Source organism: Rhinolophus sinicus, chromosome 3, assembly GCF_057876585.1.
Source record: "Rhinolophus sinicus isolate RSI-liver-muscle chromosome 3, RSI-T2T, whole genome shotgun sequence".
Taxonomy (NCBI): domain Eukaryota; kingdom Metazoa; phylum Chordata; class Mammalia; order Chiroptera; family Rhinolophidae; genus Rhinolophus; species Rhinolophus sinicus.
In genome coordinates this window covers 155,588,930-155,606,054 of record NC_142503.1, presented here as the reverse complement: position 1 = coordinate 155,606,054, position 17,125 = coordinate 155,588,930, and the positions used below count along the sequence as shown (strand labels likewise).

At 45.4% G+C, this 17,125-nt stretch overlaps 1 protein-coding gene and 1 pseudogene across 4 annotated transcripts in view; one reads left to right on the top strand and one right to left on the bottom strand.

Moving 5' to 3' along the window:
• The window catches only part of DAPK2 (death associated protein kinase 2), a 113,825-nt gene that overhangs the window by 43,668 nt on the left and 53,032 nt on the right, over window positions 1-17,125 (top strand). The window lies entirely within an intron of this gene.
• LOC148758677 (transcription elongation factor A protein-like 9) lies at window positions 789-1,219 on the bottom strand (annotated as a pseudogene).

Below are 17,125 nucleotides of genomic sequence, written 5' to 3'. Positions count from 1 at the left end.
CATCGGAGAAGGTTATTAAGACATTGTTGACTATATTCCCTATGCTGTACATTACAACCTTCTGACTTATTTGTTTTGCAATGGGAAATTTGTACCTCATATTCCCCTTCACCTTTTTTTTACCTTTCCCTGCCCCCCCCCCCTTACCCTCTGGCAACCATCTGTTTGTTCTCTATGTCTATGAGACTGTTTCTGTTTTGTATGGTTTGTTCATTTGTTTTGTTTTAGAGATTCCATATATAAGTAAAATCATAAGGTATTTGTCCTTCTTTGTCTGACTTCTTTCTTTCTTTCTTTTTCTTTTTTACTTTTTTTTGTTATAGAACTTCTATTATTTTAACATAATGTGTGTACATTCTAGGTATAAGGAAAAGTACAAATAAATAGAATTTTAAAAATCACTCATAATCCTGCCACGGACTGTACTTTTTGTCTTTCATCCTTCACACGTTTTTCTATGCATACATGTAATATACCAGTGTACTCTTCCCTTATAAAAATACGATACTCATATATTACTTAGTGATTTCTTTTTTCATTTTATATCCTGTCAGGAACTTCTTTTTGTGCAAATGAGTAAAGCTCTCCTATTATAGGGCAGAGACTTGGACATTGGCTCAAAATATGATAAATAATGACAATGCAGATAAGAAGAGATGCGTCTAAAACCACTAATAGCAAGTTAGAAGTAGAAAAATGGACGAAGGTTTATCAGGAAAATGCAAATCAAAAGAAAGCTATATGGCAATGTTAGTATCAGAAAGAATAAAAATCAAGGTAAACTACATTCAAGAGGAATAAGGATGGTTTCCATTAACCTTCCAACGCATCACTGTAAGTTTGTTTCTTACTCTCCTTATCTCGTTTCTTTCATTCACCTCTCTAAACATCTCATCCTTGCTTAAATGCCTGTTGTGTATATCTTCCTTAAATTCCTGGAGAGACTGAATCAGCCTTTCTTTAAAAGTTCGTCCTGTTTTCTTCCTCCTCCTCTGTTCTTCCTCCTCCTCTGGCTTTTTCTCAGGCTTTGGCTCTTCCTCAGGCTTTGGTTCACTCTCATTTTCTGGTTTTCTTTGTTTGACAGGGTTTCATCTCGTGTCTCTCTTCCTTCTTTTTCTCTGCTTATTCCTCTTTGAATACAATTACATCAGTATCAATCTGGTCAGTTTCTTCCTCGTCTTTTCTAGCCTTGCTCAGTGCGATGGACAGCAGACCTGCAAAATTCCGGCAAATTGGCTTTCTCCTTTCCCTGGCCTCAGGCCCCGTAGTCGCACTGCAGACGGAAGCTGGTACCCAGGCGAGAACAAGGACCAGACTAGCAGGACTTCTGCTATATATATATACACGGGGGTGCCAAAAAAAGTATACACATAACTTGTATTCATCTTTTGTCATAGGTATATGAGTATTATAATTTTAATACAGTTTTGTCCTTTCTTAAAATGCGTATACATTTTTTTGGTACCCTCTGTATATATACCACATTTTCTTTATCCATTTGTCTATTGATGGACATTTAGGTTGCTTTCATATCTTGGCTATTATAAATAATGCTGCAACGAACAAAGGGGTGCATATATCTTTTTTAATTAGTGTTTTGTTTTCTTCTACCTAGAGGTAGAATTGATGGGTAATATGGTATTTTTCATTTTTTGAGGCACCGCCATACTGTTTTCCACAGTGGCTGCACCAGTTTGCAATCCCACCAATAATACACAAATGTTCCCTTTTCTCCGCAGCCTCATCAACACTTGTTATTTGTTGTCTTTTTGATGATAGCCAATCAGAAAGGTGTGGGGTGATATCTTATTGTAGTTTTGATTTGCATTTCCCTGATGATTAGTGATATTGAACATCTTTTCATGTGTCTATCGGCCATCTGTATGTCTGCTTTGGAAAAATGTCTATTCAGGCCCTCTGCCCATTTTTTAATCAGATTGTTTGTTTTTTGATGTGTTAACACATTTTAGAATGGTGCCCAGAATATGGAAAGAAAGAAATGTTAGCTATTTAAAAAATAGTGAAATGTCTTTGCGACTAGAATAAGGTATGACTGCAAAATAATGAGTGATTGGTTGTTGCTGTTTTTAAATAAACCAGAGACTCTCCCAAGGATGCTGTCAATGCTGAAAATAATTCTGAAACTGCTTCCTGAGAATTGCTTTCTGGGCCAGACTGCAAATCATAGGAGACAACCAGACACATTATGGTTTCATTCTGTGAAACTTGAGTTGACTATAATCCTTTATTAAATGGAATTATGTATGTGTATCTACAGGATGTTTTAAATTGAGGAGAGAGGCAGATTAAAAGAAAACAAGGTGCTATCAGGAATCTAGTTTATATTTTAGGGGTAGGACCCCAATGAATCATACCTCTAGCTCAGTTTACAGGCCTCTCCAATGAGAGAGAAAAAGACATGTTCGGATAAATCTGTCAGTTGGTCATCTATCAATTAACTAATTAGAAAATATTTATTGACTGTCATGTGCAAATTACTGTGACAGATGCTGTGGAAGACACAGTGATAAACAGGAGAAACTTTAAGACCTTTCAAGATTTGTAATCTTCAAAAAAAATTTGATCAAAGCACATATACAGGATATTGTTTGTTATTAGGGTGGGTAAAGCTGATTTGTGTTCCCAACAAGAAAGCCCAAATGAAAAAGGAATTTCTGATGAATTTCTGTTTAATTACAAACATTAAAAATCAAATCGTGTCATCCTTTCCTCCAACACTATGTTTAATCTGTGTCGAGCAGCGACGTTCCCACCAGATAGGAATTCAGATGGTGCTACTCTCTCTACGGCCCCTGAGCTTGGCTCCGCCTCCGTAATAGGAGTCAGTGATACCTGTCCCCAAGGGCCTCCCAGGGTTTCGTGACTATGTAATTTTACTAACAATTGTCACCCCAATAAATTTAAAAAAAATATATATATATATATATATATTAAAAAAAAAAAAGAAACAAGAGAATGCATGTGAAATGATTTTGTAAATCATAAAGCTGCTCTTTAAGTTACTTATTATTCATGGAAAGAGTCATTTGATAGATATTTATTAATTTGTATTTGCTTATTATACTGCCTTTTCCAAGGTATGAAAATAGCCTTCTAGGTATTTTCAACAGATTTTCAACAAGAGGGGTGAAGAAGAGTGAATTTTTGGGTATCGGCATTCTATTAAGTAATGGGTTGGGGGACTGCTGTCTGTAATATTTGCTAAAACAATGCTTCTGAAATGTTAATACGTATATGAATCAGCTGAGTGTTGTGTTAACATGCAGCTTCCGACTCAGTAGTGTTGGGGTGGGGTCTGAGATTCTGCTTTTCTAACAAGTTTTCAGGGGAAGTCAATGCTGCTGGTTCAAGGACCACATTTTGAGGAGCAACGTTCTCAGGGGTGCAATGTCCAGTGGTGAGGAGAGGGAAGGAAGAGCGGCACAAGGCTCCGGGAGGAAGGGAGCATTCCAGGAAGGTTGTGTTGGGAGCTGTGATAGCAACTCAATGCCCCCACTTCCTTCCCTGTCACCATCTGGTGGGAAGAGGCTGTTATCTTCCTGGGCTGTGTATTTGCTCTAAATTTTGGGGGGAGATAATGTACATTGTGAGTGCTTGGGGGAAGGAGGAGGAAGGAAGGCGATTGCACCATCAGGTATTGTAACTGTCTTCACTAGGTGGCAAGCTGCATTTCCCCATGGCTGGACAATGATCTAGAGATAACAGAAAGAGTCAGTTCCGGCCTTCAGCATCCGATGGGGCAGCATAGCAGAATCCGGTTCAGACCAGAACTTTTCCCCCCAGTAGTGGAGGTGGTTGAAGAGTATTGACTTAAGTGTTTCAAAGAAGGGAAGGACTGCAAAGTAAGCAATCAGAGGGTGCTTTCACCCCTTTCTTTTTGCGTTCTGACACCTTTGTCATCCCCTGTTCCCAGCTTGCCCATGCTGGGTGCCCTCATGCTGCCCTGTAGCACCCCAAAGACTTCCACTGCAGGGCCCATCTTGTTCTGCCTTCTCCCTAAGTACCTCAGTTCTCCCTAACCCAACACTATCCCTTCTTCTCTTCTTATACAAAAATTTCCTTTTTTTCTCCAGCATAACTGAATTTTGTCAGTTGGTAGGAAAGCAGTCTAATTCAACTAATTCATATTAAGGTGTACATGACTGCCAACCCAACTAGCTATTAGTTATTCGTGTTTTAATGGGACTGTGACATACACGGATTCCTCCCTACTTCTCTCTCACTAGTCAGTGCCTACACCTTAGGGAAACCCGAGGCTTCGTAGGGGTCTCTTTTGCTATAGGTGGTGATACCTCAGGGGTCTGGGTGTGAGGATAAAATCCAGGTATACCTGGTGCAGGTGTGTCTGTTCAGGGAGAAAATTTCCCTCTGCCTCCACAGCTGGTCCCCAGTAAAAGCAGGAGGCTGTGATGTCAGGGGAAGTTTGCTGTAGTGGTGTCATTTTCACATTGAGTCCTATGGTACAGACTTAGGTAGGAGCTGTCGTGTGTGTGTGTGTGTGTGTGTGTGTGTGTGTGTGTGTGTGTGTGTGTATGTCTCTGTGTGTGTGTAGTCATCAATAAGTGCATTGTGTTGCTTCCCTTTCAACCAAAGCATTTTTGCTTTGCAATATTTTGTACATTACACTTCTATGTAGGATTTATTTGAAACAAGCGTTCTTAAACACAGTAAGACTTGAAAGTGATTGCCTCTAGCCAGCAGAGTGGGGGCAGGGGGCTCGTGTCTCTGCTGAAAGGACTTCTGTGCAATTTCGTTTCTATTTAGCCACCTTCGTGCCTATTACTTGGCTAAAAATGTAAAAGTAAATAACTAATGAAAAGAAAAAGAGCCCTGCTACTAGAAAAAGTGCGGAAATCCTTGCCATTGCAGAAAGACACAGAATAGGTGTTGAGTGACTTGGGGTCACGCGCTGCTCTGCTGTAGACTGCCCTGTGACTTTGGGCAAGCTGCGCTGAGTGTTTCTTCAACTGTGAAAAGGGTCCTTCCTCTTGCCTGCGGTTTGACCCTGTAGTTCCGTGAGAAGCAGCTGTTGGCTGCTCCCTCCCGCTCCTTGCTGTGCCTAGAAAGGCTGGGGCCTGACACCTAGTCTGTGGATCGTACTGACCTCCAGCCCCAGTGTGGTTAGATAATTTCTGGGAGGGAGAGGAAGGGGAATTTTGACCAAATAACTTTGTGTTCTATTCGCAGTTGGGTTCCATGGGAAAATTCCTCCTGGGACAGCGGGCCTGGGCAGGTCTCCAGCAGAGTGTATATGCAGTGCTCTCGAGTTGAGTTTAGTCTGTGTCAGAGTGCCAGCTGTACACCCTGGGTGAGCTCAGGTGTCCTGGGGGTAAAGAGAAGTTCCACAACACAGCTCTGCCCTCAAAGAACGTGGGAGAGAAGGTACACGGGATGACGAGTTTAGAAAAGAGATTGGCGAGGGTGCCCTCTTCAAGTGCTTGGTGGTGTTTGTCTGACTGGGGAACTGCCTCTTCACGTCTATGTTCCCCATGCCTACACTCCAGACTCATGTATTCAGCTGCCACTCACTGAGCGCTTCGAGATGCCAGAAGCACCACAGGGAGCAAGACAGTGCTGACCCTGCCTTTTGGGACTTGCAGCCCCGGGCGGCGGACAGGTGTGGGCAAGCAGACTGTCAGAAGAGTCTAGGGCAGTAAGAACTGTGATGGATGTGGCGCTCAGACCGCATCTGTTATATGGTCATGGCCATCTCAGCTGCTTCTGGCTGGGCTTCCTGGCAATTCCTCTGGGTCTGCTCTGTGGGTGGGTCTGCTCTGCGGGTGGGACTCAGGCAGAGAGCTCTGCTCGTCTGGGGACCCTTCCCTGTGTGTATATGAGCCTTGCCAGCCAGATCCCACCTTTGTCTGGAGTCCCTGACCTGGAGGAAACGGTGTGATGGCAGGAGGCCCAAGGAGACAGTTTGTCCCCTGGCTGTCCCAGGCCCTGACATGTTGAGACACAGCCCGGCTTCTCACTCTGCTCTGGAAGGAAAGCTGGGATCTGCCAGCTCTCAAGATAAGGCAGGAATGTGTGGGGGCCAGTGACTGCTCTGTGGGCCTCTTTCTCTGAGGGTAGAGGTGATTTTCTGAGTTATTGAGGAGCAGGAAAGGGCAGCCTGCAGACATGTGTGAAAATGTCTGTTCTCAACCATGATATGCATTGTCTGATTTATTCATCCTTCATCATTCAGAAACTATTCACTGAGCACCAAGGATATGCCAGGCTATGTGCTAAGTGTGCTCACATTTCTCTAACTAACATTTCTCTACAGCCCTGTGATTGAAGTGTATTATTTTCATTTCACCACTGAGGAAACTGAAGTCCTGAGCGCTAAAACTAAAATCATGTTTGTCGGTGTTTATCATGTGCCAGACGCTGTTCTGGGTACTTACATGTGTCAATTCATTTAATTCTCATCATGGCCTCTGAGGAGGTTGTCATCCCCATCTTAATGATGAAGAAACAGAGGATCAGAAAAGTTAAGACACTTACTGAAGGTCCTAGAGCCAGCCAGTAACAGAACTGCGCTAGGGTTATTCTGGGGTCCTGCCCAGAGCTGAGTCCCCTTGGGCCCCAAAGAGCTGTCGATTAACCTCTGCCCCATGATTCCAGTGCGAACCACATGGGCAAGGACGAGGCCACCCTGAGGCAGCTAGTGAGGCAGACCAGGCCAGAGGCTTCTGGGAAGAGGCCATGACAGAGGCCAGGGTCCATTCTGTGTTATAGATCGAGGAAAAATAAGTCGTGTTGGATGTGACACATACCTTTCCTGCGTCCTGACAATTAGGCTCGAAGGAAACATGTCAGGCAGTGCCAGATCTTGTAATGACTTAGAGGAACTGGGAAGGAGTGGCAGCCCCGAGGGCTCCTGGTAGCTGCTAATTGGGGCTGGTGATGACAGAGGAGGTGGCACAGCTGCAACTCTGCGCCGTTTGCCCAACCAAGGCTCTGGCTTCTCTTGGGAAGACGGGGCTGGGTAGGAGGAGAGTTGGAAGAGAAATCTGCTTCTAAGAGGACTTGGGCCTGTTCCCTCCACCCTTACCCTGCCCTCCAGGCTTGTGGGCATAAGGAAGCTGGATGTAGATCTGAAGCGAAGCCTCTTTCAGGGCAGGGATGAGGGAATTGGCTACCTGTGAGTGTGGGGAAGGAGGCAGATGGGGTTGGCAACATTTTATTCCTATGGGAAATGCCTTCTGCTCTACAGTCAATCAGTTTGGCCATTGGGATGGTCTGTAAAGGGGCGTTTGGGTGGTCCTGCCCTGGGCTACACCTTTACTAGTTTGGGGCCTCCTTTAGCCATCTGTGAAATGGACTGAGTTCTGTCTTGCAGGTGTGCTCTGCAGCTCACTATCTTTCTTTTTGCTGCAGTGCTAGCCACACAGACTCACTTAGTTCTTCCTGCTCATGCATGTTAAGGATTTGAGGCAACATACAATGAGAGGCACAGAGAATTTGAAAGCAAAGGTAGAAGATCAGAAGCCACATCCCCTCCAAAAGATTATGGTTTCTCAAATCTGTGGTAAGGCCTGGACACCTGCATTTTTAACAAGCTCCCCAGTTGATTCTGTTACATTCGCATGTGAGAACCACTGGTGTGAAGGAAGGACGCAGGAAATACACCCAAGATCTAGGCCATCATAGCTGTTGTCACTGACCACCAAGATAACAAAAGGGAAATAAGATAGAGTATGTCATTTTCATTATCTGAAACGAGGAGGAGGGATATCAGGGACATCTTCATGGTCCTGATTTCCGAAAGAAAGCCATCATGTGCATCCTGTTACAAAGGATACTTAACAACATAATGGATACTTTGGGACTTGGGAGATGCTTTGCATCCCTAAAGGGGTCTGTTGTGCTGTTCACCCCCATAGCTGCTGCCCACTGTGGGGGCACCAGGCCCACTCTGCAGCAGAGCCTGCTCACCCTCAGATGCCATCCCTTCCTGCCGTCAGCCAGCAGGAGGGACATTGTCAGGAGGAAGAGTGAGGTGACTTTGAGGAAGGGATCAGGAATGGGGAATGAGGGATGGCGGTGGTTCCCGTGGGGCCTGTGCAGTAAGTTTGAAAGTATAAACTGTGTGAGTGCCCAGGTGACCAATAATGTCACCAAGCCACAAGGCACTCCCCTTCAGAGTGCCCAGAGTGTCCTAAGGCACAGAAGTCAGGCGATTAAAGTGATAGGCCGGAGGAAAGAGAATTAAAGGGAAAAAGACTGGTCAACACCACCTAATGCTGGAAAGACCTAAAGCTCCTTTACAAAACAATCAGGGCAAATATTTGTAACATACGTGACAAAGGTTAATATGACAAATATGTAAAGAGCTTTTACAAATAGTAAGAAAAAGACAAACACCCCAATAAAAAAGTGAGCAAAGCGTGTATTTGTAGGCAGTTCATATTACCAGTAAACATAGGAAAAGATGTTCATTCTTAGTAGTAATCAACTACAAGTTAATAATTTAATTCAAGTTAAAGCAACAATGAGCTATCATCTTTCAAGTATCAATATGGGGAAGCTGAAAAAAGTAATGAGCCAGTATTTGGTAACGTGTGTGGGCTGGGGAGTAGGGGTGCTAATGGTGCTTTTGGCTGTTGGAAGGATTAATGGGACAATTATCCTCTTTCTGGAGGATAATTTGTCAAGTATCAAAAATCTTTAAAATGTACATAATCTTTGACCAAGGATCCTTATTTCCTGGAATAAGATAATCAGGGATGTGCACAGAGATTTATACATAAGGGTTTCTATAAGTGTTACTAATTATATTAAAATAGAAGTAAGATGAATGTCCAAAATTAAGAATTTGTTTTAATAATCATGGTTTATCTGTATGGTGGGGCATTCTTTAAAATCAGGTAGTAAAAGAATTTTAAATTATGTGGGAAAATGTTCATGATACATTGTTAAGTAGAGTATTTAAAAAAAGGCAGTTTTCAAAATAGTATATGTGATGTCATCCCAATTACATTTAAAAAATTGAACAAACAAAACAAGACTATAGTATGTACCGAAAGACACCCAAATGATAGCAATGGTTATCTCAGGAAGCTTCCTCTTCGTGCTTTTCTATGTTTTCTTTCTTTTGTTCTTTTAAATAGCGAACATGCTCCTTTTGCAATTAAAAAAATATTACAACCATGTTCTTTTTAACGCAAATCTGCCAGTGACATTCTCCTGCTGCATTGAGGGCCAGCTGTGGGTGACAGTCCCTCCACCACACTTCCTGCTGTCTCAGTTTAGATCTTTATTTTTACAAACACTGGCTGAATACCTGCCTACTGCTTAGTGCTGAGCGGGCCCTGTGAGAGTTATAAAGATGACAAAGACAGTACTTACTATCCAGGCTCTTATGGGCTGGTTGGTAGTTCAGGGCTAAGGTGACCACCCAGGTAATTTGTTATAGCAATACCTTTGGCATTTGGTGTGTTCAGCATTTTGCTGGTGTGAAGATAGTACAGGGGCATCTTGTTGAGAGTGCCTGAGATCTGCTTTCCTTGCCTGAAGCCTTGATCCCTCTCTCTCTTTGGAAATTTAGTTGGCTAACATGTGATTGATAAAACTCAGTAACCGGAACACAAGGCTGGGCCCTGTCCAGTGAAAACCCAGAAATCACCCTGTATGAGTATGTCTCAGGCTGATAGATACATGTGACATACTGACCTGCGTCAGAGACTCCTAAGAGGGTGAGCTCGGATGGGGACCTGAAAGAGACATCTTGATCTGACCCGGAGGCCCCAAGAAAGAAGGGGACTTGGAAGTTGGTGACAGACCCAGGGCTCCTATCCTTGTGCCCTGCCCACTGTGTATTGTCCTCTCTATTCACAGCCCTTGGTGTTTGAGACAGGTGAGTGGGGCCATTGTCAAGTAATGGCGAGGAAACCACCTTGGGATAAAAAAAGCTCACAGAAATTCTGAGAAATAGAGCTTTCACCCTAGGTGGCTAAGAGTTGAGTGTATTAATGACAAAGTTGCAGTAAGAATCCCTCAGACATTAAGATCCAGGTGTGCAGAGGAGAATCGACAAGAAATAATAGGTTATGATTTGTACACACACCCACAGTCACATACACAAATACACATAGTCCCACCTACTGTGTTTCCCCAAAAATAAGACCAGGTCTTATACCGTATTTCCCCGAAAATAAGAGCGGGTCTTATATTAATTTTTGCTCTAAAAGACGCATTAGGGCGTATTTTCAGGGGATGTCTTATTTTTCATGTACAATAATAATCTACATTTATTCAAATATAATCATGTCATCTTCTTCTGGACCATCATCATAACATACTAAATGCGTCCGTCTGGCTGGCGATCTTAACTGGGGCTTATTTTCCAGGAAACATGGTATTTAGTGTGAGTTTTAGGAAAGTGGAAAGACCTTTTTAATCTCCATGTAGTTCCTCCACTTGCCCGACATGTGCCTAAACTTGCTACCATTAAAGCCCCTCTTGGTCAAAGATGCTGTTAAAATGTGAATGTGTCACTTTGGAATGAGGCCTGGTTAACCCTTGGGAACCAAGGAGTCACTTTATGTGAATTATGGAAAACACCCCATAATATGGAAAGGGGGTGTGGGCCAAGGAATGAGCAAAGCTCAGAGGAGACGGGCTGGTATAGAACTCTGCACCGGTGGGGAGGACGCTGGCAAGTTGGGAAGGAGGTATTATATTAATGGAATATAAACTGTTTACGTCCCCGTTTTGCAATGCATGAGGCTGTACCCCCACAGTAGTAGCAGAACCTCAACCATCCTGGATTTTTCTGTCTTCTCTCTGCAGTCCCTCTCTTGCTGTGCACCATGAGCTCATGTTTAAGGTCTCAGCCATATGGCCCAGCCTCCCGGGCTTTGCCCAGGCTGTGAAGGCCAATTGGCTTCACAATGTGGGTGGTGAGAAGGCTGTCTGACCTGACTGGGAGTCATTGGCTACTTGACCTCTTGCGCTGTCCTTCCCTCCACCCCGCAGAGAGGAGGGGATAGGGCAAGTTTAGCTTCCTGGTGTATTTCCTCAAGAAAGTGACTACTTGACAGGGAGGAAGTGAGGCCGAGAGGTGGTAACTTGGGGCCTCCACAGAACAGAGCGTTTGTGTATCACACTCTGCCTCTCCAGCTGTAGAGGGCTGTTTCCCTTTGCCTGTCAGGATCCAGGTTTTTCTTCCAGGCCTGGTTCAAATCCCATTAGACTCCATAACATGTCCCCTGATTCCAATCAGTCAGTACTTTTCCTTCCTTCCGCTGAACTGCTTGCTGTAGCCCACTCACTTGGCCCTGAGGCAGGTATTTCTACACATCTAGGCCATATTTCTTTTTCCACTAGTGTTTGTCCGATCTCCCCATTTGACTGTAACTCCTTCAGGTTGTGGGGCGGGTCCTGTTTAATAGCACTCAGGACACTGATTTATAAATGAAGGATGGAGGAGAAATTAGTGAATGAATGGATTGGCGAATGGACCGTTAGGTGGATGGTGAGTGGGGGGATGGTCGTCTCCAAGCCCAGCACTGCCACCGTCACTTACATCATATTAGTGTCTGGACTCGAGACTAGGGAACACCAGAGGACTCTCAGCTGTACTTTTAGTGAAAACCTGTGCATATAGTCAATCCAACTTAAATCGAGCCTAATTTATTTCAGGTCTTGGACATGTGGGCTAATGTTCATTTGACAACATCAAAATGTGCTTATACTTAAAAATAGACTCCAAAAAGTAATCATACCTCAGCCCGACTTGGCTCTGCTCAATGATTCCTTCCGTTTTGTGCTTTAGGGTTTTTTTCTGACAAAAAAAAAAAATAATAAAAAAAATGGAGGGGCTCAGAGGAAGGAAGTTAGTCTGTGGGACCAGGGAATTCAATGAGCTAACCTGTGAAAGCAGCTGCCACAGGCCAGCGCAGGCAGACACCTGTGACCCTGTGAACAGGGGCCCTTCACAGGTCAGGGTTCAGCTCCCTGGAGATTTCTGGTTCCTGATGCTTATCCTACATGTATTCCTGACTGTTGGCCCTGATCTTCGCTTGGTCAAAGTAACTTCTTGAAAGACCAGATAGTAATTTTGAGAAGCATCAGTGTTTTCTGGTTTTCTTTCTTTTTTTTTTTTCGTATATAGTGTGAAACTGCTGTGGGATCATCCAAGAGTGTGCTTCCGCCCTATAGAGAGCGTACTTCTCCAACTGTGTCCCCTAGAGCTCTTGGGGTTCCATGAAGCCCCTTTAGGCATCATGGGGGTGGGTTTTGAGTAGGTGGGCTCTGAGTACCCCTCCCCCAAAAGAGGCACTGCTTTTTATCTGTTTTACATACTGGGATTCTGTGTAACATTTGCTGGACCGAGGGTTCCACACCTCCAATAAATGTAAAAGACCATTGTCAGGAGACCAGAGAGGCATTGTAACGTGGTCAGAGGGGAAACGGGTTCATTAGACAGGGTGTTTGGCTCACTGGCCAAACACTGGTCATTGGAACAGCTCTGGGCCTTCTTGGTTTTCAGGTCTTGTGCTGATATTTCTGTCTTGGCCACTGCTCCTGCGTGCCTCTCTCTCCTCTGCTGGCCCACCTATTTCCTGATAAACTGCGCATTTGGCTTTTTGTAAATTTTCTTTCTGGCCTGGAATACTGACCCATTTCCCCTTCCGACTTCTGGTAACTTTACATGTCTTCACCCTATTTTGGCTTCTGCCTGGATATCTAGTCCCTTGTTTGCCCTACCCTCGAGTAACCATGTCCTGAAGTGTTTTCTGCCTTCTGGATCCTGGCACCACCGGGGGACCCCGCTTTCCATCTGCCACAGTCCTCCCCAGCACTGTGTGATTTTAAGCTGAGATCTGGGGGTGGAGATCATTGGGGCTGAATGAGGTTCAAGAATATGCTGGGGCTGGAGAATGGAGACCAGGATCCAGATGTGATCCAGGGGATGGAAGGAAAGAATAATCACATTCACGGAGAAATTGTAGTTTACATAACGCTTCCACATACTTGTCTCATTTCATTCTCATCCCAACCTGGTGAGGCTGCGATATTCTTATGTCTGTGCTACTCACAGGGAACCGAGGCTCAGAGTTAGGCGATTTGCTAAAAGTATCAGAGCTGGAAATCTGGGTATGTTGATTCTAAATCCTGGACGTGAGTCCTGGTCAGAAACAGGTTGTCTGCTAAGGGAAGAGGCGGAAGGATCTTGTCTATGGGAGCTAAGAGTGGTCTGCCTAGAGGACGGATGTGTTGGAAAGGGGAGAGAGATAAGGGGCAGGGTCAGCCACCGAGGCCCCCCAGTCAAGCCTGGCCAGGCGGAGGAGTGAGGAGTCGGCTTGGTGACACCATCCCCAGATAGTTTGTTGCTGTGGGATTGGGGTCTGTGTCCTTTGGGATTAGGCTGATCTGTTTCCTGTAGACCTTAGATTCGAGTGGCTCCTGCCCATGACTTTGAAATATGTTAGCTGCAGGTCCCATCCCCCCACCCGTTGGGCCGCATTTGCGTAGCCTTGACTGGAAGCTTCTAAGCATTATCTCTGCGTGTGGCCCTGAAAAATTGCAGGGTAATTCCAGAGGAATCGACTCATTGTTCTCCAGGGTGGGAAAGTGGAACTGCAGTGACCCCTTGGCGGGGAAGCAGGAGGAGGAACCTGGTCTCCACATCCTTCTACCTTGGAACACTTCCCATTTGACACTTCTCCCCTCACGTGGTATCTCGTCCCTGGGTTTGCATTCTGTGCAGCTCTGCCTCATCTCCACCTTGATAAACTGGTGACTTTGGGGCAAGTTACTAAAGTCGTGGCCACTGGAGATGACCGAGGAAGAGAATGAACTAGGCCCACCTTATTCTGACACCTTACAAAACACCTGTAGTAACCAGCTCCTGGGGCTTCCAGAACACATCTGATTGGCTGTGGCTTCCCATGGCAGGTGAGGGCGGGCAGGCAGTTGGTGGGATCTGAGCAATGCAGACCAGGGGCATGCATTGTCTTTGAGAATTAAAAACCAATGGTAAAATCAAATAAAGATCAGTCTGCTTTTTATTATCACTGTGCACCAGCAAAGCTACACAATGTCAGTGATAAAATGCTCCTCCCTTCTGGAGCGGGCCCCTCTCCTCACTGCTTGCTACACCACCACTAGTTAGTTATCTCAACATGCTCACTGGAGCGAGAGTCAGTAGACATGGTTTAGGTCCTAGCCCTGCTCTCAGGGCCAACTACCAAGTCACTTGCCCTCCCTAAACCTCAGTTTTCTGTTCTGTAAAATGGAACTATCTGCAAATATTAATAAAATAAATATAATTTTAGCGTATAAAGAGAAAAGCTGGGTGTAAATGTTGTAATGGCCACATTGCTATGCAAAATCTAAGTGGTGTGAGATTTGGGTCATCTCTAGGTTAATTCCCCTTTGGCAGTGAGAAATTTGGGGGCGATTGAATTTTCCATGAAGCTTTTCCATGAAGCTTAGGAGTTGGTGCTGGAGACACCAACACCATTTTCGGCGCTGAGAAGCTGTTCTAGGGTTACTCCTTATCAGGTGATTCTGGGGCAGACAACAGGAGACCCTCGTGGGGTGCCACCCTGGGCTCTGCTGAGTTCTGGAATGAGGTCCATCTGTCTCATTCTCTCTGCAGCTTCCTCTGTCCTCCCAGGGTGCTGAGTGAGTGAGGAGCTGAGCTCTCTGCCTGGAAGAGGGGTGTGTTCCTTTCATAATTGCAGGATAGTGTGCTGGCAGAAGCAGGGAAGGTGGTTTCTGTGACTTGCCGGTTAACTGTCACTCACTAAACCTACCTACGTGACTTTTGCAAGCCAACCTCGGGCTCGGAGTTCCACCCACCCATGCCTCCTGCCTTTGTACAGCTCTCGATGGTGAAGTCCTTTCTCAGGCATTATCTCGTGATTTCCCCACCAGTCCTGTGAGGTGGGCAGACCTGGTGTTTCTCCCCCCCCATTTGACAGGTAGGAAACTGAGGCCTGGGGTGTTGAATAGGCTACCTAGGATCATGGCCAGTTAGTGGTAGGGCTCTGACTAGAACACAAGTCTCCGGACACCAGCCCAGGGATAGGAATTTGGAGAGTGAAGTGAAAGCCCTCCTTTCTGTTCAGAGTTGTCCCAGGCTTTTTGAGCTAACAGGAAGCTTTCTGAGATGAGACCTCAGGTGGCGGGGAGAGAAACAGGACCTGAGAAGGCAGTTCCTTGTCGAAAGCCATGAAGCTTTGATGGCAGGTCAGGATCAGGAATCCGGCCTCCCGACCACCAGCCCTTTGCTGAATTAGACGTGGGTTAGGTATGAAGGGGGGTCGGGGGATGGGGGATGACATTGGAATATGCATGCATTGCCTACGAGTGTATATCAATGTTGCAGCATTCCCATAATTTTTAAATTAGTGTTGGCAGTGACCTCCGTTAGAGAGAGATTGGATGGCTCCCCTCTGTTCCCTCCTTGGATACCTCCCTGGGTGGCTGTGTCCTAACTTAGAGTGGCCCGCTCTCGCTGTCCACCCCTTACCCGCATAGCGAAGCCAGGTGACCTCTGCATCACGGAGTCTGAACCTCTGGCTTTGGAGCCTATCTCATGGGCAGACAAGGGCCCATCACTGTCACTGTTTTCAACCTACCCTTGGGTCTGCTTGTGCCATTTGTTGGGCATGATAGAGCCACCTCAGGTCTGGCTTTTGTGCATCTGCTCTGGGTACAGTGACCAAGGGGTGCCTGAATGCAAACTTTCACTCCTGTTATCCCCCAAAGCCCAGGGTAATCTGTTTTGATTTGCAAATGAATACTGAGGCAGTTAGATTGTAGACCCCTCAAGCAGAAGCTATGCTGGTGGGATACACTACACTCCCCTCCCTGTTCCCTTTCTCCCTCCCTTGTCAGATCAAAGAACTAAGGGAGAGGGTCATACTGAAAAGGACAAGGAATAATATGAGTAACATCTGTAGTTTCTTCACTTGTAAAGTGGAGGTAGTCAGAGAACTGTGGTCCGTGGGTGTCTCTTAGCCTTGACGGCCCGTCAGAGTCCCTGGGGAGCTGTTAAGTACAGAAAGTCCTCATTTAACGTCATTCGACAACTTTAAGCAAAATAACATATAATGGAACCAATTTTACCGTAGGCTAATTGATATAAACTAGAGTTAAGTTCAAACGGCGTCTCATCGTTCATTATAATGAAATGACGTTATTTAAGAACCTGCTATATCTTGATTCCCAGGCTGCCACCCAGACCCAGAAGATCAGAATCTCTGGAGATGGGGGACCCAGGCACTAGTAGTTTTAAAATTCCCCACATGATTCCAATGTACAGCCAGAGCTGAGAACCACTGCTCTAAGGATTAAGAGTCGGCCAATTGCTTAGAATAGAGATATTTCCACAGCTGGCTGTGCGCTGGAATCATCAGGGGGGCTTTTAAAATTACACTGATTTCCTGGCCGCACATTGCAGACCATTGAAATCAGGGACTTCCATGTCTAGTACCTCTTGCTCAGCCTACACATGAGCCACAAACTTGTAGTCATGAAAGCTACCATTTATCAGGGATGACTGTGGGCCAACGTGACAGATATTTCTAGTCTTCATAGTTCCCATTTTACAGATGACGAAACTGACGCTCAGATCAGATAGCCTCTTGCCCTAGGTGACAGGATAAGTTCCTGAACCAGACCTGTCTGACCTGCTCTCACTGTCCAAAGCCTCATGGGCTGGGGGCTGGCCCTGGTGGGGCATATTCTCCACTCTTCCCAGTAACAGCCCAAGGAAAGAGGAAAGCCAGCGAGTGGCCTGGCTTTCCTGAGGCTCCCCAGGGCTGGTCGAATGGAGGACCCCACCCCTGTGGAGAGAGGGGAGATGAGTGTGTTGCCTGGTATTTGGCTCCGCGTTAGTCACCCCCTCACAAAATACCTTTTGGCGGGAGGAAGATGCCTGACCCCCAGTCACTTCTTAGTGCCACAGCTGCTCTCACAAAGAGAAAACTCAACGAGGAAAAGCAAACACTCATTTGCTTTTGGAGAGTTGGAAGAATTTTTTAGGCATGCGATATAGGAAAATGCCTCTGTTTCCTTCATAAGAATAGGGGAAACTCTGTCAAGGTCACCTGAAATATTTAGTTCTGCTTTATAAAAACCCTGTGCTTTCACCTCT